The sequence below is a fragment of the Rattus norvegicus genome, chromosome 5 (assembly GCF_036323735.1).
Source record: "Rattus norvegicus strain BN/NHsdMcwi chromosome 5, GRCr8, whole genome shotgun sequence".
In the NCBI taxonomy this organism is placed as follows: domain Eukaryota; kingdom Metazoa; phylum Chordata; class Mammalia; order Rodentia; family Muridae; genus Rattus; species Rattus norvegicus.
In genome coordinates, this window is record NC_086023.1 from 112,314,111 (window position 1) to 112,339,287 (window position 25,177).

The following is a 25,177-nucleotide window of genomic DNA, read 5'->3' on the forward strand; positions in this document are numbered from 1 at the left end:
CTAACATTCAAATTAAGACCTTTCTTACATCTAATCCTGTGTGATTTCTTTAATACCTTGCCAGAAATCCATGCTACTGTGCTGTATAATTTTCATGTTATTGATTATCAATTCTAATTTTCTAATTTTCTGGCACTTTGATTGCTTCAATTGCTACTTTGATTCATAGCAATATAAACAACAACAAATCATTAGAAATTCAAGATAACTTTAGGAATGCAGATTATTTTTTAAAAGCTAATGAATACTAACAGGTACAAACACTGAAAGACATGACAGGGAAAAAAGTAGATAGATTAAGATCCTTTTTCCCAGTGAAAAAAAATGGAACATAAAATCCATTGTGCTTCACCGAGAATTAGCAGTAATAATTGTTCCAAGAAGATATTAATTATTTCTGGTTTATTATTTGCTAGTATTTTGTGGCTATATTAGTAGAATTAGTGACAATGGCATGTTAGGTTGTGATGTGTTTGTTACTGTATATTATAATATGCTCATGTTATTATGAATTTGGATATTAATAATATCTCATTTTAAAAGAAAATGATTATGGAAAACAGAAATAATAACAGAAATAGTAAATAAAATTAATGATGTTACACTATTTCAATGTACTTTATTCATACCTCTTTTAGATTAAGTATTAAGAGTAATACCCAAAGAAACCCTAATTAATTCTGATAAACTACAAACAAGTCTCTGTTATACTTTGATAATTCCTTTAAGAGATATTCTCATCTGTATGTCCTCAGATTTTAGTATGAGAACAAAAGCATTTATATTACAGTGGCTTTAAGAATACAACCTCACCTGACTTCTTCTCTGCCTATTTCTTTACTTACGGTTACCAATTAACCTTCTTCTTAATGTCAGGCCTCAGGTCTAAAAATTATAACTGCTTGGAGCACCCTTTCCCCAGGGAGACCCCTAATATCTATCTGCTTCACTTATAAACATTGAAACTTTATAAATTCTATAATTTTATCATAAAGCTATCTTTTCATTTCTCATATAACAAAGAAATTAGTAATTTAAATAACATCAATTATTTCTTATTAATACTATTTTTGGACTATAGATGTCTATAATTTCTTTATTCATTATATGGCATTAGTTTTTACCAGAGATGTTTGTTACTTTTATGTCTCAAGGTCTGTTGTTATGCATCATGGATAATGATGACACAACTAGATGTAGTTCTCAGCAAACCACAATTTTATTTCCTCCTATCACAAAAGAGCTGGAAATATGTGGAGTACATTCCTGTCACTTCCTAACTTTGATTTCCTAAATAAGGGAGGGAGTGGGTCAACCTCTTCACTGTGGCCATAGATACATTTGTCTTCCTGCTCCATTGGTTTATTAAAACCAATGAATTAAGAGTAGTTTGAAGTTCTGGAAAGGTACTTTATTTTTTTGTTTGCTTTTTTTCTTTTTTTCCATCTTTATTAACTTGAGTATTTCTTATTTACATTTCGATTGTTATTCCCCTTCCCGGTTTCAGGTTTCAGGGCAAACATCCCCCTAACACCTCCCCTTCCCCTTCTATATTGGTGTTCCCCTCCCCATCCTCCCCCTATTACCGCCCTCCCCCCAACAATCACATTCACTGGGGGTTCAGTCTTGGCAGGATCAAGGGCTTCACCTTCCACTGGTGCTCTTACTAGGATATTCATTGTTACCTATGAGGTTGGAGTCCAGGGTCAGTCCATGTATAGTCTTTGGGTAGTGCCTTAGACCTGGAAGCTCTGGTTGGTTGGCATTGTTGTTCATATGGGGTCTCGAGCCCCTTCAAACTCGTTCAGTCCTTTCTAAGATTCCTTCAACGGGGGACCTATTCTCAGTTCAGTGGTTTGCTGCTGGCATTCGCCTCTGTATTTGCTGTATTCTGGCTATGTCTCTCAGGAGCGATCTACATCCGGCTCCTGTCGGTCTGCACTTCTTTGCTTCATCCATCTTGTCTAATTGGGTGGCTGTATATGTATGGGCCACATGTGGGGCAGGCTCTGAATGGGTGTTCCTTCTGCCTCTGTTCTAAACTTTGCCTCCCTATTCCCTGCCAAGGGTATCCGTGTTCTTATGGGGTTGCAAGTCTCTTCAGCTCCTTCAATCCTTTCTCTAACTCCTTCAGTGGGAACACCATTCTCAGTTCAATAGTTTGATACTAGCATTTACATCAGTATTTGTTATGCTCTGACAAAGCCTTTCAGGAGACACCTATACCATGCTCCTGCCAGCATGCAGTCATATTACCTGGGTCTGGTGGAGATATATACATATACATATACATATTCATATACATATACACATTATACACATATACACATATACACATATACACAATACATACATACATACATATATATATATATATATATATATATATATATATATATATATATATGCTGGATCTCCAGGTGGGGCAGGCTCAGAATGATCATGCCTTCAGTCTCTGTTCCAAACGTTGTCTCCATATCTTCTCCTATGAAAATTTTTGTTCCCCCTTTAAAGGAGGACTAAAGTATTCACACTTTTGTCATCCTTTTTGAGCATCATATGATCTGTGGATTATAACTTGGGTAATCTGAGTTTTGGGGCTAATATCCACTTATCGGTGAGTACATACTGTGTGCGTTTTTCTGTGATTGGGTTAACTAACTCAGGAAATTATTTTCTAGTTCCATCTATTTGCCTATGAATTTCATGAAGTCATTGTTTGTAAGAGCTGAGTAGTACTCCATTCTGTAGTGGTATCATATTTTCTATATCCATCGCTCTGTTGAAGGGCATCTGGGTTCTTTTCAGCTTCTGAATATTATAAATAAGGCTGTTATGAACATACTAAAGCATGTGTCCTTGTTATATGATGGAGCATCTTTTGGCTATATGCCCAGGAGTGGTATAGCTGGGTCCTCAGGTAATTCAATGTCCAATTTTCTGAGGACCCTCCAGACTGACTTCCAGAGTGGTTGTACTAGCATGCAATCCAACCAACAGTGGGGTAGTATTCCTCTTTTTATCAGGCTTAGTACTTCTCTGGTCGGACTTTTGGGGTTACTTACTATACTACCATATCATCTACAGTGATGTTTTGACTCCTTCCTTTCTAATTTGTATCCCTTTGACCTCCTTTTGTTGTCTGATTGCTCTGGCTAACTTTGAGTACTATATTGAATAAGTAGGGAGGGAGCGAGCAACCTTTTCTAATCCTCGATATTAGTAATGACTTCAAGTTTCTCTCCATTTAGTTCGATATTGGCTACTCGTTTGCTGTAAATTGTTTTTACTATGTTTAGGTATGGGCCTTGAATTCCTGATCTTTCTAAGACTTTTAACAAGATACAGGTGTAGAGTTTTGTCAAAGGCATTCTCAGCCTAATGAAATGACCATGTGTTTTTTTTTTTTTCTTGAGTTTGTTTTTATCGTGGATTACATGGATGGATCTTTGTATATTGAACCATCCATGCATCCCTGGGATGGAGCCTACTTGATCATGATCTATGATTGTTTTGATGTGTTATTGCTTCATTTTTGTAAGAATTGTATTGAGTATTTTTGTGTCAATATTCATAAGCGATATTGGTCTGAAGTTCTCTTGATTTGTTGGGTCTTTGTGTGGTTTAGGTAGCGTAATTGCGGTTTCATAGAAGGAACCTTCTGTTTATAATTTGTGGAAAAATTTGGACAGTATTGATATTAGCTCTTCATTGAAAGTCTGATAGCATTCTCAACCAAAACCATCAGGTCCTGGGTTTTTTGGGGGGTGAGGGTAGGGTGGGGGTAAGTGGGGGTGGGGGAGACTTTTAATAACTGCTTCTATTTCTTTAGGAGTTATGGGAAAATTTAGATGGTTTATCTGATCCTGATTTAACTTTTTAAAAATTTTTTTTCTTTTCTTTTTTTCGGAGCTGGGGACCAAACCCAGGGCCTTGTGCTTGCTAGGCAAGCGCTCTACCACTGAGCTAAATCCCCAACCCCTCTGATTTAACTTTGATTTCTGGTATCTGTCTAGAAAGTTGTTCATTTCATTCAGATTTTCAGGTTTGTTGAGTATATGGTTTTGTAGTAAGACCTGATGGTTATTTTTAATTTCCTCAGATTCTGTTTTGTTTCCCTTTTCATTTCTTATTTTCCTAATTAGGATATTTGCTCTGTACCTGCTTGTTACTCTGGCTAAGGGTTTATCTATCTTGTTAATCTCCTCAAAGAACCATCTCTGGGTTTTGTTGATTTTTTTGAATAGTTCTTTTTGTTTCTACTTGGATGATCAGCCCTGAGTTTAATTATTTCCTGCCTTCTACTCCTCTTGGGTTTTTGCTTCTTTTTGTTCTAGAGCTTAGGTGTGCTGCCAAGCCAGTAGTGTATGCTCTCTCCAGTTTCCTTTTGGAGGCACTTGGAGCTATGAGTTTTTTCTCTTAGCACTGCTTTCATCGTGTCCCATATGTTGTGCCTTCATTTTCATTAAATTCTAAAAAGTCTTTTATTTCTTTCTTTTTCTTCCTTGACCAAGTTATCATTGAGTAGAGCATTGTTTAACTTCCATGTGTAAGTGGGCTTTCTGTCTTTTTTGTTGTTTTAAAGACAAGCCTTAGTCTATGGTCATCTGGTAGGATGTATGGTATTATTTCAATCTTCTTGTATCTGTTGAGGCCTGTTTTCTGACAGATTATGTGGTCAATTTTGGAGAAGGTATTTCTAGCAGGCCAGGTGCTGCAAGACAGTGCACATTATGGTAAGACTAATAAATTCCATGATCGTGGACCCACTTTTGCACTTTTTTTTTTATTAACTTGAGTATTTCTTATATACATTTCGAGTGTTATTCCCTTTCCCGGTTTCCGGGCAAACATCCCCCTCCCCCTCCCCTTCCTTATGGGTGTTCCCCTCCCAACCCTCCCCCCATTGCCGCCCTCCCCCCATAGACTAGTTCACTGGGGGTTCAGTCTTAGCAGGACCCAGGGCTTCCCCTTCCACTGGTGCTCTTACTAGGATATTCATTGCTACCTATGGGGTCAGAGTCCAGGGTCAGTCCATGTATAGTCTTTAGGTAGTGGCTTAGTCCCTGGAAGCTCTGGTTGCTTGACATTGTTGTACTTTTGGGGTCTCGAGCCCCTTCAAGCTCTTCCAGTTCTTTCTCTGATTCCTTCAATAGGGGACCTATTCTCAGTTCAGTGGTTTGCTGCTGGCATTCGCCTCTGTATTTGCTGTATTCTGGCTGTGTCTCTCAGGAGCGATCTACATCCGGCTCCTGTCGGTCTGCACTTCTTTGCTTCATCCATCTTGTCTAATTGGGTGGCTGTATATGTATGGGCCACATGTGGGGCAGGCTCTGAATGGGTGTTCCTTCAGTCTCTGTTTTAATCTTTGCCTCTCCCTTCCCTGCCAAGGGTATTCTTTTTCCTCATTTAAAGAAGGAGTGAAGCATTCACATTTTGATCATCCATCTTGAGTTTCATTTGTTCTAGGGATCTAGGGTAATTCAAGCATTTGGGCTAATAGCCACTTATCAATGAGTGCATACCATGTATGTCTTTCTGTGATTGGGTTAGCTCACTCAGGATGATATTTTCCAGTTCCAACCATTTGCCTACGAATTTCTTAAACTCGTTGTTTTTGATAGCTGATTAATATTCCATTGTGTAGATGTACCACATTTTCTGTATCCATTCCTCTGTTGAAGGGCATCTGGGTTCTTTCCATTTTCTGGCTATTATAAATAAGGCTGCGATGAACATAGTGGAGCACGTGTCTCTTTTATATGTTGAGGCATCTTTTGGGTATATGCCCAAGAGAGGTATAGCTGGATCCTCAGGCAGTTCAATGTCCAATTTTCTGAGGAACCTCCAGACTGATTTCCAGAATGGTTTTACCAGTCTGCAACCCCACCAACAATGGAGGAGTGTTCCTCTTTCTCCACATCCTCGCCAGCATCTGCTGTCACCTGAGTTTTTGATCTTAGCCAATCGCACTGGTGTGAGGTGAAATCTCAGGGTTGTTTTGATTTGCATTTCCCTTATGACTAAAGATGTTGAACATTTCTTTAGGTGTTTCTCAGCCATTCGGCATTCCTCAGCTGTGAATTCTTTGTTTAGCACTTTTCTAACGGTAAAGAAATTCCTTAGTCAGGAACTATACTGTTTGAAATACCATGATAGTGGATAAGGCATTCTGTAAGTCCATGGATAGTGTTTTTGCTAGAAGCATTTCTTGCAGGAATGGAAAAAATATATAGCCAGTATAGTTTTACCTTTAGAATAAGATAATGGTGAAAATACAAATAATAGCATCAACAATATATTCTGACATATAAGAAACTTAAAAACTGCAAATATTATTTTTTGTTTTATCTAAAATCATTACCTGACAATATCTCTTTTCCCTCCATAAGTCCAACCTTCTTAAACTTTACCTTTGAAACTTGAAAATAAGAATTTTATAGAAGGGGTCCAGGAAAGACTTAAAAATCTTTCTTTTTCTACACAATAAAATAACTGGATTCTAATTAATGTAGAATTTTAAATTCAATTGAAATTAACTACATTCACAGAGCCAATCTTTCTCCCTCACAATTGTTCCCTCTAAAATACATTGCCTCTTTTTCTTCAACCATTGTTATTATATATAAAGTAATAATCATACGACCTATTTGTTTTAGTTCAGTGTTGTCCGAATGGCTCACATGCAGTATTAAATAGCTAATTTCAGCGTTCATCCTTAAGCCATAGCTAATTAACCCTCTCTCTGCAGTCACTATGGTTTTTAGTTCTTTATCTAGATGTGGGGGTCACATAAAACTCCTCCATCTATATAGGGCAATAATCTAGTATTAGACTTCTTTAGGTCTCATTTGGGCTTCCATATGTTGCGATTTCATGGATTTAATGCCTTTGTCATAATTTAAAGGCACAACCCAATGGCCAACTTCCTATTGCTCTGTTTCCTTCAATCTTTCTGCCCATCTTATACAATGTTCTGCTTTGAATGTAGTTGTGCTATAGAGTTATCAAATGAGCCCGGGAACACTACAGTCAGATCTTCTATTTTGACCCTGAAATGATCTCATTTAAAAAAAGAGAATAAAAGTCAATTCCTGTGATGAGGTTTGAGGTTGGCATTTACTGTGGATATAACAAAAATGAGGTTAAGACTGTACACTTTTAGGAGAATGTTGGAAGTGAATTCTCCTCTAAGATTCATGGATTTGCAGGCATATGTTTTTGGGAAGGTTTACAGTACAGCATATTTCCCTCCTCTTAGAGAGGTTTGAGTTCAATTAGAGAGCTGTTTGTTACAATCAAATATACATATCCCAACTGCAAATTTAGAGATATCTTACCATTTGGATATATCATAGATGAAGAGGACTTTTATTATTTTTTCCCTTAACAACTTGTGTTTACTTTTTACAATTTTCTTCACTAATTTCCATAGTGGTTGCACTATTCTGCATGGTCACCAACAGTGAGAAAGGGTTCCTCTTTCACCCCATTCTCACTAGCATTTGTTTATCAGTTGCCTAGTTGATTTCATCCATTACCTTTGAGACTGTAGCAAGATGAAATTTCAAAATTGTTTTGAATTTGTATTACTTAATTGGTAAGGGCAATGACTTTAAAATAGTTCCTATGAATTTTTCATTCTTATTTTGGAAAGTCACCATTGAAGTCTATAGACCCTTTTTGATTGTGCTGTTTGTTTTCTGAATCTTGGATATTGAGTTCTTTGCATATTATTGACGTTAAATCTATGTGAAGTAATATCTATTTAAATCCTTTCCCCTCAGAGTTTCCTTTTTACTTTATTGATCACCATTACACAAAAGCTTTTTTGTTTTATAAGTTTCTTTCCTGTCAGGGATAGCTTTAATCCCTGAACATTGGTTCCTATTTTGACAGCTCTTTCCTATGTGTATATCTTTGCAATGTGCTTCCTGTTTTACTCTAGCAATTTCAGATTGAGACCCTAGGTCCACTATGAGTAAGCTGTTATAGAGTGAAACATAGGCTATAGTTTGGTGATTGTAATCTATGTTTAGTATTTGTAGAAATACTGATATATGACTTCTGACCATGAAAAATTAAGAACCATTCATCTGCCATTGGCCACAAATACATGCCCTGATATTCAAAAACTATCCTGCACAGTTCGAACAAAATCCTAAATATTCACATCCTTCACCTTTATATTTTATGAAAATTTTTAAGTAAAATCTGTTCTTTTTTTCCCACCATCCTATTAAAAGCTCAGAGCAGCTCTTTCCTCCAGCAGAGCAAGATGCTTAAAGGAAAGAAGGCCAAGGGGAAGAAGGTGGTCCCGGCCACTGCCATCCTCAAGAAACAGGCCAAAAAGGTGGTCAATCCTTTGTTTGAGAAAAGGCCCAAGTACTTCAGCTTTGGCCAGTTCATCCAGCCCAGAGGAGACTTAGCACGCTTCGTTAAATGTCCCCCCTACATCAGGCTGCATCAGCAAAGAGCAATCTTCTATAAGCGACTCAAACTACCTCCTGCCATTAACCAGTTCACCCAGGCCCTGGACAGGCAGTGACTCAGCTGCTTAAGCTTGCCCACAAGTGCAGGCCAGAGACAAAGCAGGAGAAGAAGCAAAGTCTACTGGCCCGCGCTGAGAAGAAAAACGCTGGCAAAGGGGAAGTCCCACTAAGACCACCTGTTCTCCAAGCAGGGGTCAATACAGTCACCACCTTGGTGGAGAACAAGAAGGCTTAGCTGGTGGTAATTGCTCATGATGTAGACCCCATTGAGCTGGTAGTTTTCCTGCCTGCCCTATGTTGAAAGATGCGGGTGCCCTAGTGCATCATCAAGGGAAAGGCCAGGCTGGGGACGCCTGGTCCACAGGAAAACATGCATCACTGTTGCCTTCACACAGGTTAACTCGGAAGACAAGGGTGCTCTGGCTAAGATGGTGGAAGCTATTAGGACCAATTATGACAGATATGACGAGATCTGCCACCACTGGGGAGGCAACGTCCTGGGTCCTAAGTCTGTGACTCGCATTGACTTGCTGGAAAAGGCAAAGGCTAAAGAACTCGTCACTAACCTGGGTAAATGTACACTAAGTTTTCTGTACATAAATATAATTACAATTTTAAAAAAAACCTCAGAGCAAAGGCAATTGTTTTTTACATATGTGGTCCACTGTAGTATTTGGTAGGAGAAGATCATCATTCTCCAGTATGCTACATTATAATTGCCAAATACACAACTTTATCATGCAGCCAAATTATTTTATCACATTGGAGTTGTTAACAAAGTCTTTGCTTTGTTGTGTGTGTCTCGTTGAAAGGAAAGGAAAAATTCTCTTTATTCCAAATAGAAAATAGGCTGTAGTTGGCAGAAGACTTAAAGAATACACTATGTACTTACATTAGTTTCTTGTGCTACCATGAGAAAGGCAGGAGTCAGGCACTTTGAGAAGGTAACAGCAATTATATACCAATGCAATACCCAAGAACCTAGGGAAATTTGATCATTTGATCTTGCTCTTTTCTCTTAGCCACTCTGCCACTAGGGAGTGAAGCATATGAATTTAGGCCAATATTAAATGATTATATGTTGTTCTATATGCCCATATGTTTAGGTACAAGAATGGTTATTATATTTATACAAAGGTAAAAGCCACTAATCTGAAAAATGATTTTTCTTCATAATGTTAACTGATAACATTAGCAATTTATGATATATGAATTTTGCTATAGTATTGGTGAGCATGATACATTTATCTGTTGACTGCTAGAATCTGGAAAACAGAAACTTCCTTATCTATTTTATAAATAATATACAGAAATAATGATCGAGATAAATGTACTGAAGAGAAAATAGTTGATGTGCTTAAGGTTAGTAACTCAAAATTATGTCTTCCTAATTACATGGCAACAAATTCTTTTCTAAGCTACAGACAATCTGATATAAACCTGGCAGAATATTCTGGGCCACTAAGAAACTATTCTGCAATTCAGTATAATGCCACAGTCCACTGAGTGTCTAGGCCACCCAGAAATAATGTACAGCTTATTGCTTATTAAAGTATATTGCCATTTACTTTGACCCTTGACAAACTCTATTCTTCAAGGTTTTTTCTCTGCCTTCCTTTTCCCCTCTTGACAGGTAATGATTTCAAAAGATCTATTAGATATTATATGCATAATGAAAGTGCAAAGCTTCCTGTCTGGTGCAATAGACTGCATTTTTATTTGAAGCCTCAAAGTTATCCTGTGTCATAGGTACCCGGAAGGTCAGTGAGGACAGAGATCGTTTCCTGTCTCATTTCTCTAGCAGATATTGGCAAAGCTACTTGGTTAATACAGAATAGTTTTTCTTTCATTATTTTTTTACTCTTTATCTTGAAGGTCAGAATCTTCTTCATAGCGTTAGGTCAATATGTTCTGTATTCTGATGGGTTCCATTCTACTCATTGTCATGCATTTTGTAAGCTTGCAGTAATAGAGAATAATAAAAATTGGCTCATTAATTCTTTTTTCTTTGTAAAAAGACATCATGTTAAATGTAAACTCTCAAAAGATGATGATTTTTAAGCAGCTGCCCTGAGTATATACCTAAGTCTCTTCCATACACGTATCTTTTAAGTAGCAAGCACCACAATATAGACACCATTTTGTTTATTTCTTACTGTAATGAAATTTTTCCTTTAAAATTATGAATAGTAATCATCATTATTTTAATTCCTATGGGAACTTTTGCCACACCAATTGATGCACCAATCTGTACTAGCATGTTCCCTAAAATTATTTAGTTTTCCTACACATGAAAAAATATGGCAACTATTTTCATGTATATTGTTTTAAATTTTTTAAATTATTTTCTTAGTATATGGAATGAAAATGACATAAGAAAAGTAATATACAATGGTAAACAGTTTATGTCAGTTCTCCCAAAGTGTACTCAACCTAATAGCATTACCAACCCTAAACAGAACTATCAATTTGAAGTCATGGCCAATGCCCAGTGTCTAGAGCCAGTAGCAAGGACCCAAGGACGTTATTTACATCTCTGGACCACACAAGGCAGCAAGGGACAAGCAAATGCTGAAGGCTGTCTAATGGACACTACACACATACTACGGCACATGCATTCTGGCTTTCAAAGACACAAGGACAGGCTCCCACAAAATAAAATTTAAAAAGTAATGTGATAGGACCTATTTTTACTTAGTTTGAAGATTTACATGAACTGTTTACTGGTTACCCTAGACTTTCTCCCTGTTAGTCCTCTGCTATTTCTTGTAAAGATGTTGCCCAAGATTGCTTCCCTACTTCCATTTTTTCATTTAAATATTCTCCATAACCTTGTATGGATTTTTGATGAAATCCTACTCAATGTGTACAAAGTTTCATACATGTATGTTTTCAGGGCTTATCATATCATATTTGTATTTTCTTCTTGGGGAAGACAATTTCTTCCACTATCAACATTCCTAAGTTCGCTAAAGTTTTTTGCATAGGGTTGAGGCCTTGTGATCTATCTATCCCCTGTGCGCTTTACCATATATAGTGTATTGACACCATTCAGCTCACGTTTATTCACATGTGTTGGTGAAAGTTCTTTCAACTGATGAATGAAAGATTACAATGTGGTATATATACTGTATGAAATATTATTCCTTAAAGAAAAATGAAAATCATGAAACTTTCAGGTAAATGGTTGTTACTGGCAAATATCTGGTAATTTAGACATAGGAACAAAAACATTTTATATTTTCTTTTATATGAGCCCCTAGTTCCAAATGTTCATATATGAGTATACATAATGGAGTAACTACATAAACCAGTAAAGTAAAAAAGGATCATTGGGGAGGACTGAGAGCAGAATAATTGATCTCACAGATAAATTATTTAAATTGAAGGTTCTCTAACTAGAGATAAGGAAGAAGTTAATTATAAAAGAAAAGAGGAATAGAAAATGTAGTAAGGTTGTCTCAAAATCATAATGAATATTATTATTACCTATTTACATAAAATTAGCTATAATACATATATCAGTATATAACAATACATAAATAGTTTAAGTAAAATTTTGCCATCTGAGATAATAATGCCTTTTTCTAAGACCCAAAAGCCGTTGAACAACAACAAGAAAAATAGCCAATATCAAAATATGAAAACCTTTGGAGTTGCTGGTTAGGGTTGTTTAAGCTAATCCTTAAAACATTACAGACACTTGATGCAATCAAGAGGTGGAAGATAAGTCCCTGCTGCTAGAGGCACCATACACTTAACGTACAAGGACCATAGCCTTCTGGGCTTGAAGTAATGAAATGTATCTTCCTTGAGGACTACCTTCAATTCTGCACTGTCCTTGGATACCATCTCTTGGTAGGGACACTAAATCAACTCCATTCATCCCAGTGACCTAGGGACTTGCTGTCCAGGTAGTAGCTCTAAAACCATCCACATGGCCTGCCTTGAGGGCCATGTTTCTAATCCTTGCTCTGGCTTCTCCCTTCTTTGGCAGGGACCTAGACTTGTCAAACCATTTACAATCAACTCATTTACAATATACTTCTCAGTTTCCTGCTTTAAACAGATATTCTAAACTCATGGCACCAAATCCACCAATCCATATAACACAAAGAACACAACTCAACCTACCTCTTTGATCTGATTATAGACAATATGTCTTGTGCTTTCCTTCTATCCACTTCACCCAAATATTTCAGGTAGAGATCTTAAACTCACATTATCAACACCATCAGCTCTCTTTGCCTGAGAAATATCATAAGAATCAACCCAAAACTTCTGAAGATTGGCTTTGTAAATCCTATAACTCTACACTCCAGGCCTTAGAAACCTCACTAAATTTGAACTAACTTGGGACTACATTATTTGGGGGAGGGTTGTTTGTTTATTTATTTATTTTCTGAATTATCTGTTTCTTTACATTTTTATTGGATATTTTTAATTTACAGTTCAAATGTTATTCCCTTTTCTGGTTTCCCATCCATTAGCCCCCTATCCCCCTTCTCCTATGAGGCTGTTCCCCCTCTCCAACCACCATGCCTTCCTGCCTCCTCACCCTAACATTCCCCTATTCTGGGGGGATCCAGCCTTGGGCTTTTCCTCCCATTGGTGCTCAAAAGGCCATCCCCTCCTACATATGATGCTGGAGCCATGGGTCTGTCTATGTATAGTCTTTGGGTAGTGGTTTAGTCCCTGGGAGCTCTGGTTGGTTGGCATTATTGTTCTTATTGGGTTGTAATACCATTCAGATACTTCAATTCTTTCTCTAACTCTTCCAATGGGGGGCCCCATTCTCAGTATAATGGTTTGTTGCTAGCATTCGCCTCTGTATTTGTCACACACTGGCTGAGCCTATCAGCAGACAACTATATCAGGCTCCTGTCAGCATGTACTTCTTGGCTTCATCAATAGTGTCTACTTTTGGTGGCTGAATATATGTGGTCTGGATCCCTGGGTAGGGCAGGCTCTGAATGGCCATTCCTTCAGTCTCTGCTCCAAATTTTGTTTCCATATCTCCTCCTATGAATATTTTTCTTCCCCCTTTTAAGAAGGACTGAAGCATCCACACTGTGGCGGTACTTATTCTTGAGCTTCATGTGGTCTGTGGATTGTATCTTGGATAATTCAACATTTGGGGCTAATATCCACTTCTCAGTGAGTGCATACTGTGTGTGTGTGTGTGTGTGTGTGTGTGTGTGTGTGTGTGTTTCTTTTGTTTTTGTTTTTGGGGTTTTGTGTGTGTGTGTGTGTGTTTGAGTTACTTCACTTGGGATAATATTTTCTCTTCATTTGTCTATGAATTTCATGAAGTCATGGTTTTTGATAGCTGAGTAGTACTCCAATGTGTAGATGTACTTTATACAATTTGAACAACAACATTAACTTACACCAAAGTTGAACTTTAATATATCCCTTTCTTTTCATGAGTTAGCTTGAGCTCCATACATGAAGGAGACATGAACAGTAACTAGAATTTATTCTATTCAATAATAATATACATTGAACTAATTCCAAAGCATGAAATTTACATGGTATTTTGTAATGCAGTTTATAAGAAATTAAATGTAAGCTTGGAAAGTTGTATCCATGTTATTATTTTTGTCATCATAATAAAAATTTCAAAAGCAAGAGTTCTGATATGTCATACACAGCTATAAAAATCTCCATGAAAGGTGGAAATAACATTAAGTCAATATTTTAAAATGATTAGAAAGAGTTGGACATTCAAAGGTAAAAAAAACCCATCACTATATAGAAATATTTATTTTACAAAGTAGAGTGCAAGTACATATATAAAATTACATAGCCTTTTTCTATCTTATGACTCTTCTTTCACAATTTTTCCATCTCCTCTTCTGCACTGTTGACTGAATGTTTAAAGAGATGATATCTACATCTTGTTTAGGGTCAAGCACTTACTTGTCACATAATTTTAAAATCATGCACATAAATGAGCCTCTACCCTTTTTGCAGTTCATTAGAAATATCAGCTCTTCTTATATAGGCTAGGCAGAAATTTTCTGTGGATATAAATACGTATACTTATTTATACTTATACTTATACTTATTTATATTTATACTTATATGTACTTAGAAAGTAGGACCACCTTATATGTACATTAACTGATACATGGTATTGAAAGATACTAAAATATGATTGTGTATAGTACAATATTATGATCTTTCAAAAAATGAAATAATGACATTTCCAGGTATATGAAGCAAACTAGAAAATACAGTGAGTGATATAGCTCAGGCACAAAGAAAAACACTAGTGTTAATGTTCTCTTTTTAAACTTCCTGATCCAAAACCTGAAGGGAGGTGCCCCCTGCCTAGCACAGCTGTTGTAGTTGTTATTGATTGTTTTATAGGTAGTCTATGGACACCAGGATTATCATTATTATCCCATGTGGGTCAACTATGTTTAGATTGTATGTATTTATGCATTCATATAATGGATTGATATGTATTTCAAGTAAGTTTATGTCATTCAAGGTTATGGAATTTAGACTTATATATTAATGTTTTTCTATGACTTTTTACAGCATGCTTGGTGATGTGTATTCAGACTCCTCTCTGTCTCTGTGTTAACCTACTTTCTCCTTCCTCATGATTTTCCATGCCACCATTATTTCCCTTTTCTCCCTTCACTGCATATGTGTACTTAATCAGTATGCTTTGGAGTATGTGATCACAACAACCAATAGTGATTGAAAGAAAGTAATAATAATAATAATAATAATAATAATAATAATAATAATAATAATAAATAGCAAGTACCGACTAATCGGAGATCTATGTATTAGAGAGTTATTTCTGTTTTGTAAATACTGTAAAAACTATTTCTGTCCTATAGTTAATTTAACATCATTTATTAAATACTGATTGCATATGCATTAAAAATGTGCAACCACCTCTTTTTCTTCACTTCTCTCTTGCTCTTCTTCTCATAGACTGGATTCTCTCAGATAGCAGCATGAGCTTTCTCCTCCATCCTGTCTGGAGTTATGTTGTTCTTGATGTACTGAAAGAACTGTTTCTTATACACATCTTCATCTTCCTCCATCAGGTAGCTCATGTAGTCTGCCACATTCTGACCCATGGTGTGCTTCAGGTGCACCTCTGCATTGAACTCCTTGCTTTTAGAGTCATAGCCAGGGAATCGTTTGGTACTATGAGGGATAGACAAGCCTCCATCCACAGCTACCTTCAGGGTGCCAAAAACTTTATTGCCAGTTGTAGTTCGGGCAAGACCCGCATCCAAATAGCAAGTGAAGGCACCAGGCTGACTATTAATGCTTTCCACATTGTATTCATCTCCATTCACCTCCACTTGGTCTTCATAGATCCTGTCCATGCCAAACCTATTCAGAAGCCTGCGGACCAGCAGCAGACCAGTGCAATAGGCTGAAGCGTAATTTGTCAGGCCAACTTTCACACCGTGTTTTGGAAGTTCATGTGTATGTCCTGCACAGACGACCAATATCCCCTTCTATATGGGCATATGCAATCTGGCAGATGATGTCTCTGTTCGTTACACGAACTATCATCCTGTATTTCGGTATGTTGTACTTACTTTTGTCCTGGATCACCAATCGTTTCTGTGCATGGTAGTCAGTTTTACCCTCTCGCTGCCTTCTAAATCTCACTTGGTATCTTTTAAAGTAGGCCTTATTCTTGACAACTTTCACGAATCCCATCCTACAGAACTGAGACCCACAACCGCGGCTCCAGGCAAACTTCCTCAGAGCTCAGGAACGGGCTACTGAAAGCTAAAGCAATTTTCTATGAAGATTTTTTCATAAAGACAATAAATATTGGTCAAAGCAGAAAAAAAGAATGTGCAAAATGGCACACAAAATAACCGGTTATGACAATTACATTTATACATTTTTTCTTACAGAGTCCAGTTATTTGTCCATATATCAGTGTAGACCTTGAGAATAGTGGAATCCTTTATGTAAATGTTATTTAAATACTTAGGCATTGGGTAAAGCAGAGTGCAAAATGAGGCTAGATTTCAGATAATCAACTAAAGACCTTAAAACCAAAATACAGACACCCCAAACTATTGATTTCATTTCCAAATAAGAAATGAATTATTTTGTGAGTTTCCTGCCTTTAGGTTTTAGACCAAATCTTGAATAGTTAAGCCATTCCAGAAGTCTAGATTTCTGGATGTTCAACCCATTTTTAATACACTTAAGGATAAATTTCTTTAGAGTTTTCATATGAATATATCTTTTTATACACATAATTATTGCAATAGGTAACCATATTTTGGCAAATAGAGACACCTACATGAGAGTTCTGATTTTTTGGGTGACTTCTGAGACAGTAGCTATGAAGAAACTGCACTTAAGACAAATAGGCAATGGATACTGCACAGCAAGTAGAAGCAAATCCAGGTGGCAATCCATTATCTATATTGAGTATTACACAGTGATGTCTACCATATTACATAACTTGTATGACTAGGCTATCATAGTTTATATTGTGTGAAAGAGCTAAACTATTAATCGCCAAAGAAGTGCATCCAGATGACAGAAAGTCCTGTAGCCTGGAAAAGCAAGATCTGGTAAAGTGGAAGATTTCGCCAACAAACTTAAAATTTGAAATATACTAAATCTGGGATTATTATACAGATAATAGGAATAGAACAATTATCAATACGGAAGAATAAGGAAGTTAAGATACCAAACTTTTGGAGAAAATAATTGTCATCAGCTTTAAGTAATGCGAGCATTCTATTATAATCATTGTTTCCCTGTTTAGAACTGAAAAAATGAGAATTCAATTGACATATGTAAGGAGAGTACCACTCATTGGTGCTTTCTTCCCAGAGGATAAAAAGAATAGCAACCTTATTTTTGTCATAACTGGAGACTCTTTCATATTTTCTTCTGGACATCTGAGCTTTCAGAGAAGCAGTGACATTATCAAACACCAGATGGAATACTGGTTCAACTACATAGAAAAGAAATGAAAAGAACTTAGTTTTTTTCCAAATGAATGGCTCTCCAAAGGCTAGGGGATTCCAGGAAGTAAGTTGGGGCAATTTGCATTCAGGCCTTCCTCATTTGCACCAAGTATATGGAATATTGTATCATTTTAGAGTTTGAAAAGCTAGAACACCAGGGCACAGCTGAAGTTCAGAAACCCATAGGTTTATATAGGACAAATTAATGTTTACTATGTTTATTTTTTAGTTTTATTTTACTCTAATAAATTCTTTGTGATAATTACTTTATATGGAAACAAATTAAATTTTGATTCATGGTATGGAGAATTCTCTTTAGGATTTCTTTGGCTTGTTGACAAAAAGGATACCTTGTACGGAACATGTTGAGAAGAAACTGTTCACTTCACGTATAAAAGTAACTTTTATATGCCTGATGTAGCTGTCATCTTTGGGGATTGCTGCTGAACTAACTCACCCTTTCTAGTTCTTTCTGAACACTGGCTGACTAGTTCACTAAGCATTCTGGCCCAAACTCCTCACCAAGCTAACTGACTCAAACAGGCTTTTTTTGGTTTTACCTGAATTGCTTTGCTTAGCCTCAAACATATTCTGGCAATATGTCCTAAACATCTGGCCCTTCTCATACTGTGGCTCATTCTGTCTTTACCTGAAACCTGTATTTGTAAATCTGTGCTGGGAAAACTGTTGCTGTCTCTTTGTCTCTGTCTCTGTCTCTGTCTCTCTGTCTCTCTGTGTGTGTGTGTGTGGTGTGTGTGTGTGGTGTGTGTGTGTGTGGTGTGTGTGTGTGTGGTGTGTGTGTGTGTGTGTGTGTGTGTGTGTGTCTGTGTGTCTGTGTATTATACAACAAGTCACATGCCCAGCAACCATCAACACTTGTGAAGGCCTACCCCCTGCTGGCTCTGTTCCAGGGGTGGGAAACCTTGCTACACAATCCCTTCCAGGCCATTCATGACTTCCCACTTGATGAAAAAGAGGGACCACCTTTGAAGTAAATGATGAACAAATGAGCAAGCAGACACAAACAAACTATCTTTCTTTTGCTGGTCTAACAGATTGTATATATCTTTTGATTAATAGAACTATTAAACTATATTCTAAGCCACAGTCACTATTGGTACAGGTTGGTAGGAACTTGGGAGGAATAGAGGACCGGGGAGGGGAAGGGGTCAGGATTAGGTATGAGAGGAGACAGGGATGATATACAGAGGGTCAGGAATTTGAACAGAGGTGTGTAGTAATGGCAGATGGGGAACTGAGGATAGCCACTAGCAAGTCCTACATGCCAGGAAAGCCAGAGGACCCAACAGGGATGAGATTACCTGAAATGCCCAACTAAGTAGGCATTTCTGTAAAGACCATATCCAGAGGTTAGAAAAGACCCTGGTTGCAAGAAAAGGTCACCCACCCTTATCAAAATTTTAACTCAGAATTATTCCCATCTGAAGGAAATACTGGGACAAAGAGTAGAGCAGAGACTGAAGGAGAGGCCATGCAGAGACTGACCCATTTGGGGATTCATCCCATATGAAGCCACCAAACCCAGTCACTATTGCTGATGCCACAAAGTACTTGCTGATAGGAGCCTGATATGGGTGTCTTCTGAGAGGCTCTGCCAGAGCCCTACTGATACAGATGAGGATGCTTGCGGCTAACCATCAGTATGAGCATGGGGACCCCAATGGAGGAGTTAGAGAAAGGACTGAAGCTACTGAAGTGGTTTGCAACCTCATAAGAAGAACAACACTATCAATCAACTAGACACCCCCCCCCCCAGAGTTCCCGGGTACTAAACCACCAACCAAAGAGTACACATGAAGGACCCATGGCTTCAGCTCTATATTTAACAGAGGATGGCCCTGTTGGACATAGTCAGAGGAGAGGCCCTTGGTCCTGGGGAGGCTTGCTGCCCCAGTATAGGGTAATGCAGGTAAGGTGGAAGTGGATGGGTGGGAAGGGAAGCATGCTTATAGAGGGAGCAGGGATGAGAGAGAGGGGAACTGGGAAAGGGATAACTTTTGAAATGGAAATACATAAAAATATCTGACTAAAAAATGGAAAAAATATTTAAAAAGTTGACAAGGAAGAATAAGAACTTAAGATAATCATCTAAAATTATTTAAAAATTGCAAAATCTTTAAGAAGAGTGTAAGGAAGCCTGAATCTTCATTATTTTTAAGAGATTGTAGTTAAAAATAATATAATTCAATTTGTGTATAAATTAATTATACAAACCCACATAAATATATGTTACTGTTACAGAAAAACTGAATAAGTTCATTCAAACACACAATGAAGAATATAAAAGAGCATAGTAACTGAAAAGATATGCCATGTATATGAGCTAAAAAATAATTATATTTGTTGAGCAGTAGAAGAAATTTAAATCCTTTCCACAACCCAATCCATATGTTTCAGTAAATTCATTCTAAAATACTGAAATATAAGGGTCTTAAGAAATCAGTGTAATTCTGGGGAAAGTTAAAACAGGGTTTAACAAACTTGAGTAATACTCTTCATATATATAAAAGAATTACACTACTAAAGGCTGGGAATATATTTCAAGGATAGCTATGTAACCAACTGGATAGAAAACAGCAACCAAAGCCTATAAGTGTTTTTAAAAAAGCTTATCATGTTTGAAAAAACATAAAATTATAACATGGATATATTAGACAAGACTGAACACAGAGAGCAGCTCAACATATTAAAACTGAAATAGAAAGGAGGAGTCATTAATAAATAAAGACTTTCTGTTTGCAAAAGATTTTCTGAAGTAATGAATGGTCAGCACAGAGTATGAGAATATTAAATGTATGATCTCATAACGAGAAACACAATATAAAAATCTGAAACGTTAAAGCCACCACATAATGAATTATTTAAGCAATTCTAAATTCATAGTCACAATTATAAGTGAGAATTACTTAAAAAGTGTCATCATTATTTACACAAAATTATGATTTTAAATCAAAGTGGCACAGCATTAAATATCCATTAGAATTGTAAAAGTTGTGAGTAATGTCAGTGCCATATGTCAGTGAAAATCTTCCCTAATGATGAGAGTAAAAACTTAGTCTAACAACTTCAAAAACATATCAGCCGATTGTTGCAAAGTTAAATATACACTTACTATACAATCAGCCAATTTTTCTCTTGTTAATTTACAGAAGTGATTTAAAAATATAATTTCAAGGAAATCTTTGGTACAAGTAGTACCTTCTCTAAACAGGTAATGGCTTTAAACTGGGCAATAATCTACATTTACCTAACAGCTTGGAATAAAGGAGTGATGTGCGGCAGTGGATAGTGTACTCTGTAAACCAACACTGGAACCACACAATATGATGAATATGAAAGCAATTTGATATAGGTGACTCTAGTATATGAGACTCAAGAGCAATAACACGATTTAGCAAGTCAAAAAGTGAGTTTGCTCTTAATGGGACTATGGTCAGGTGACAGCATTCATTGGTTTGGTTTTAGGAGTGATTCTTACGTCAAATACTCACTATATTTAATAATGTATAAATTAAATGTATATATTTGTTAATAAAAAATCCATAAACCATAGTTTGAAAACATGTCCTACTGGCTAATTTATAATGCATTGCTTGTTTGGAAAGTGTTTTGTCTCTGTAGAATGAGAGAACAAAAAGTAATGGAAGAAGCACACACACACACACACACACAGCTGCTTAGGAAATGATGATGAAAAATTTTCTTACTGGGATTAAAACTAATGTGAGATCATGCAACAATATTTTAGAGAATGCAAAGAGGTTTGTCTTGTGGTTGGTCACATTTGAAATTTTCAGAGAATGATGATGGATCAATGTCTCCAACTGCGGTTGTTGTCTCAGCAGGAAAATAAAGTTTTTCTCCTTTGACTGCAATGTATCACAAAGTGACCAAATTTAATGAAGCCTGAAAATGTTTATTACATCTCCATGTGGCATCATAAATGGGTTATTTGTTAATCATCATTTTATTTTCTCTCATTATAAATTGCCAAGTATTTCATGTCTTAACACCAAGATGGGCATTAGCAGTTTAAGAATATATTAGCCTAAGAAAAATTATGGAACCCTTAAGGAAAATCTATGACTGGGGATAGTTGTTGCTGTTTCTCCAAACAGAAACAGATAGTAAACTATCACCAGGTTTGCAAAGAATGATCACAAAAATTATGAGATATTATTGGTATTTTGAGCAAAGAATCAAGATAAACTACTTTAACATAGTAAAATTACTCCAGAGTTTTAATAACATATTTACTGGAACTATTTTACAACTTGACTAGATATTGGTTTTATATCCTCAATAAGTAAATATTAAAATATTTTAGATCATAAATTTTAACTAATCAACCTAGGAAAATAAATCATAAATATGATGGTTTAGAAAATGAGGTTGGATTTTTTATTTGGGGTGAGTTCTGTGTTCAAGAAAAAATAGTTTCTTAAGACACTAGACAAATTTAAGGCTTCATTTCAACTTTTAGAGTAGATCCCACTAAAATCCTTCAGTACAATGATCAAAGAAAATTCAGGGTCCTAACATATGTCTGATTCCACCAAGGAAGGTAGATCTCTGTAGTTTGAGAAGATAAATTGTAACACCATGGAATGTGATAAATTAACAGATCATAAAATAACCCAAATGACAATCAGCTTACGATATGTGCTGTTTGTAAGGCACATTGATTTTCAAGGTTATTTTTTTTTAAACAAGGAGTATGGTTGTAGTAGTCATTGGCATTTTTGTAAAGTAACTGGCATCAGAGATTTTCCTTTCTTTCAATTAAAGTGTTCCCTCTGGTTGCTAATTCTGTCTCTATGTATAACTAATGCTCATCATGTTTTTAGATACTGATTACCTTGCAAGCCTCCCCTCAATGTCATGTCAAGCAAAATTACAGTGGCAATGTTGTAAATCTAATTAGGCCACAGTGACCTTAACAGTGGGCAGTCCTCATCTATCTCAGCCTAAGCTTGTTAGAATGATGAAAAATGAAAACAAGGAAGATATTTTATTTTTATTTACCACTAGCTCTTTTATATTAATATAACCCTTTTGCTTCAAAAGTTTAGAAGTTTTCAAATACTCTATCAGCAATCACATAATAAAAATAAAAGGGCAATTTTTGAGGCCTGTTTTAAATTACATATCTATTCTGAATTTGAATGTGTATGTTGTATTTAAACATACTTAATACACAGAAGTGAAATGACTTTCATATAAATATTCTTTTAAGGGGCTAATTTAAAATGCAATATAGTAAAATGAAATGGAATCTTTATTTAAATAATTTTTAATTATGCATTTTGATGTCACATTTTCTAGTGTTTCCATTTATGAGAGGTAAAAATTCAAAGTTTGCTTCAAAGCAAAGATTGGCATTGTCATAAGTGAGTAAAAGACACTCTCACCTACCATATCACAGTTATTTCTCAGAGACAAACATGCCGGTGGAATGAGGCAGTTCTACTGGGACACCATTAACAATGGTAGTATTTTTGTTTTCTAATGTGTTATTATATAGTAAAATTATTTTTGAATTCACTATTATCTTTGCTTTACTCCCTAAAAGCAGATTCATGTATTCTGGCTGATTTGTTGACTTTCTTAATGAGACAAATTACTAGTTCACATCTACTATAAGTTAGATGTAATAGCTTATAGTAGATGCCGGTCACCTAATATGAAAAAATCCATGCTATTTTTCCACTGTACAGTGCTATTCTTCTATCATTCTACCTTTTAGTCTTTTCCCTCCTATCATATGATCAACTGAGTAATATTGTATGTACAGAATCAAAAACTGATATACTTACTGTGTGCTTAGACTTTGAAAAACCTACTTTTAAAAAGGATGTTCAAATGCTTTGACCCCCACTTTTACCACACCACCCTAAGGTAGCTGATGGTAAGTAAGAAAAGGGGAGATGGGCCTGTTTAGAAGTAATTCTTTGGCACAATTCCAGTTTCTGTTGTCAGGATACCAGCAGTCCAGTTCAACAGTGTCAGGACACCAAACATAAATCATCAGTGGTGGCATGATCCAGCAGAAACAGCCAGTTTGAATTGACAGAATTGGCACCAGTCAGAGGGAGTGACCAGAACCAGTGGGGATGCCAGGAAGAGTTCTCTACAGCATCTCTCTCAATGAAGTAAAAAATCAGCAAAGATAGGAAACCAACAAAGAATTGCACAGCTAGCAATGCAAGTGCCCTACCACTGTCTGTTGACTCTTATTTGTATTCTTGCCAAACATCACAGGTAAACCCACAGATCTTGCCTCAGGAAAACATCAAGAGATTCTTCATCACCTGACATACCTAGAGACTTCCATTTTCCTCTAACAACATCTCAACATGTAGGCTACCACTTCCAAACCTTACAATTCCAAATGGTTAACACATACTACATACATAACAGTTAATACGCAAAGTACTACTACACAGACTGTGGGAAACGTTTAACCCCTGGAAAAAGCTATTTAGCTTTTCTGGAATATTAGCATCTTAGGACCCTTCGAATCTAAGAAACAAGTATCTTTTGCATGCAGTTCACCAGATGTTAAAGTTGTTCCTTTTCTATGTTCAGTCTATTTTCGAGTCCCTTGTTAGTTTCTTTTCTCTTCAGCCACTCCTAGTTACCTGAAATTTTTGATAATAGCCCCTTATTCTCTGAAAGGCAGGAAAATCTTAGGAGAGGGAGCTTACATCTTCTTCACTAACTTTATTTTGAGGTCTTGCTATAAAAGACAAGAATGGCCAGGAGAATCATCATCAATATTTCCCTTTTTTCTCTCAGTCTTTGGTATCATAAAGACTGTGTTTCAGTATAAGACAACTCATAGGACAGAGTAAGTATTGTAGACTCTTCAGTTTAAAATTGATTAGAAGTTCAACTCCTTTCTTACTACCTAGAATCTGATATACCTTTTCCCCTTTTACATAGCCATAAAACTCATGAAATGTTCATTTGTGAGCTTCAGTAAAAGTTCACTACTTTCTGTATTCATCTCCATCCTCACTTTTCAAATGAGTCACAAACAAAGCAAAATTAGTATAATTTCTATTGTCATCTTGATTGCTTTATGATGGTTAGTGGGGTCTCTTTCAACATTACACATTCTGAGGAGCAACTGGAATAAGCTTTCAGATTTTTTCATGATCACTGATGTTGAACTAGCAGCTGCATACTTTGGAATATCTATATGCACATCACACCCCGAGGATTTTCTCCCCAATTCTTCTATGAATATACACCATACCTCCTGAATTCAGTTACTTATACAAGAGTGTATGAGGAGCTTGCTTCAATAGGTTTAAATACATTAGAACTGTAAATCTAACACTGAAATATCAATATTTAAGTTTGACCAGTGTGCTTGAATTCCAAAATTTTAGATGGTACCAAATTCATATTAACATCAATATGTAGTCTTAAGAAAAGACCATTCTATAACCATGCAAAGCAAACTAAGACTAAGAGTTTGAGAAGATATTTGCCCATTATACTAAAAAACTATGAATGGAGAAAACTAGAACAACACAGGGTTCAATAAAGCACTATGAAACTGTAAGTAAAGTTTCAGAAGCTTGAGCAATGGGAAAACACATCAAGATGATTCATTAGACTCTCTCACACAGAGCAGACCTGAAAAATTTTGTGGAGCAGCCATATTCATAT

General features: G+C 36.3%; 1 pseudogene; it reads right to left on the reverse strand.

Moving 5' to 3' along the window:
• Positions 1 to 11,971: 11,971 nt before the first annotated feature.
• Rpl5-ps11 (ribosomal protein L5, pseudogene 11) lies at positions 11,972 to 19,538 on the reverse strand (annotated as a pseudogene).
• Between the last annotated feature and the right edge of the window lie 5,639 nt (positions 19,539 to 25,177).